The sequence below is a fragment of the Habropoda laboriosa genome, unplaced genomic scaffold (assembly GCF_001263275.1).
Source record: "Habropoda laboriosa isolate 0110345459 unplaced genomic scaffold, ASM126327v1 scaffold147, whole genome shotgun sequence".
Taxonomy (NCBI): domain Eukaryota; kingdom Metazoa; phylum Arthropoda; class Insecta; order Hymenoptera; family Apidae; genus Habropoda; species Habropoda laboriosa.
In genome coordinates, this window is record NW_017100256.1 from 566,261 (window position 1) to 568,985 (window position 2,725).

The window sequence follows — 2,725 nt, forward strand, 5'->3', positions numbered from 1 at the left end:
GCACAATAGAGCGCAGTAGAGTACCGTAGAGCACAATGGAGCGCAGTAGAGTACCGTAAAGCGCAGTAGAGCACGGTAGAGCACATTGAAGCACAGTACAGCATAGTACAGTAGCACAACACAGCACAATATAGTATACGAAATACAGTATATAGCATATAAAAATTTGTTGCGAACATTTCCAGCCGAAGTGTTCATTTATTGGACCATTTTCTTTCACACGATGTACACTTGCCCGCAACAGTGGTTAAAATTCCTTTAGTTTTCGTTTTTGCACGTTACCGTGGATTTATAACCTATACTTAAATAACGTTAGAAAAGTGTCCGTCGAAACTTTGCGAGCCTGTTGGTATTTATGAGCGTTAATGTAATTACGTTCAGTGTGCTTGAAATTCATTCGCGATAAAAGTCTCCATTAAAACACAGTTAGGCGACGTTCGAATAAAGAAGTACGATGTATAGTTTCTTCGTCTAAATTATTAGAAAATTGTTTTTAAGAGAAGCGATAAACTAATATCACGTATACAGTTGTTCGTTTCCTTTGTGAAGTCTCTTTCAAATTCATTCCGTTCTTTCCTGAAATTACTACTTTTTTTTTTTTTTGCATATGGTGTTCTAGTTTACCGTACATGGTGCATGCAGATGCTTGTCACGTGTTAGTTTTATAGTTTACATTTGTACCGTATGCTGAGCGTACTACATGTACAGGTACGCCCATCTTATTTACCGTGCCCATTCCCTACCGTATCTCGTTCCCTCGTAACTCGAGATTTCAGTTAAGCGGGACACAATTTGTACAAACGGTTCTTTACGACATTATTCGGTACGTAGTAAAAGAGAAATTCACGTTTTGCGTAATTTAGCAAAATAGAAAAATTGTGATTTTCTCAGAGTGTACCAGTTCTGAAATGGAGATTCTTCACTTTGGAAATTTGTTCGAGCGAAATCATCCGAATCTACGTATTCCTCGTAGAGAGCTTATTGTACAAGCGTACCGTCGAGCCAGGGCTAATTCGGTTAATTGCTCGGATAATGATTTGCCAAGTCGAAAGTTCCTCAATTTCGTTATTAATGAATTCCGCTGACAAAAGTTTACCCTCTTATTATAATAACGGTTTTCTTCTCGACGAGGTCACGTCACGTCTTCGTGTAGCGTGTCCGTGAAAACTCCTATCGAGCTCGAGATGGCTGCCGCGTGCAAATTGGCCCCAAAAATTGGAGCTATCTCTCTTCAAGGGAGGCAAACCCGGTGAATTAAACTTCGTAAATCTACGACGAATTGTTGAATGCTGGTTAACCTTGTTCCGGAAGTTTCTTCGAATTATACGCAGATTTCGTTTGTTGTCGCGATTCGTGAAAACGCTTCGTTTCACCGCGAAACGCATCGTCTAATGGATGGAAAAAGATAACGGTGTACATATTCAGTAGCCGGCCGAACGTTCTTCGCAGTGGGAGAAAAGGTGGAGGATAAAATTCGAATAAGTTACAAATTGCAGAAGCTCGTTGCAAGTCTTGTGGGCTAAAGTCGATGAAATGTATTCAGAGTTTCACGTGGAGGGCTCGCAGATAAGATATGAAAATAGAGGAAAAATGTCCACGTCTTTTCTGTTTTATCAACGTTCTCTTTTTATCACTGCCGTTACACACTAGAAACACTTATGAATAATTCAGCCTCTTCCGTATAAAGAGCTCGAGGTTTTTATGTTAATAAACGCATGCGATACGATTCCGCGTTGCCCCGGTTTCGTGCTCGATTTTCTTACCTCTCGCGGCACCTGATCGAAATGAAATTTTTCGGATCTGCTGGGAGATATTCGATTGAATTCGAGGAGATCGATGCTTGGAAAGTAGGTATAACTTGGACTTAAGCGTGCTTCTTCCTCTGTGCCATCGGTTTGCGACCGTCTGAAGCTTATTTTCGAAGCTTCTCCTCTCTGTTAACTCTTATTGTTATTCGCCGAGCTTAGTTTCAGCTATTTACTATTTTAAATCCGTTCTTTAGTGATCTTTTCGCAATGGGATGTAAATGGACTATCTTCTTTTAGGCTTTTGCGTAAATGGATGAGCTTCTTCGGTAAATAATACGTCGATCGTGATATAAAGTAGAAATAGAAACTTCGATTAAAGTTTGGAAATCTGTTGATCTAAAGTCCGATAATCTTCTTGGAGAACTATTGGATTCGTAAGTAGCTTAAGAAATCGTAAAGTGGTTATTTTTATATCGTGAAATCTGTTTGATCGACATTTAACATCTATTTAACGTAAGTTAAGGCAAATTCGATTTTTTCACATTTTTAGATATATCGATACTTGCACAGTAGGATTTTTATTTTCACTCTTATGTGGTTTTGTAATGTTTACTTTGAATTTTTATCATTTCTAATTTCAAAATATTGTGGAAGTAAATTTTATCTGGATAATGTAGATATAGTAAGAAAACAGATTTCTTCGTATTATCTAATACACTTACAGGATAATGATTTTAACCTCTTCCCTTATAACGTCTACTTATAGACGTGGCATGGAATATGGAAAAATTGTAACAAACGGAAGTTGAAGTTATCGTTAAATTTAATTTCAATTTTGGAAACTTAGAATCTCCATAAAAATCTGTATACAAATGAGAGGAAACTGAAGAAGAAGAGGAAAACCTGAAACATCCCTCACGAAATATCGAAAAAAATTCTCCTCTCAAATCTATACTTATTCATCCTCTTCGATTCAC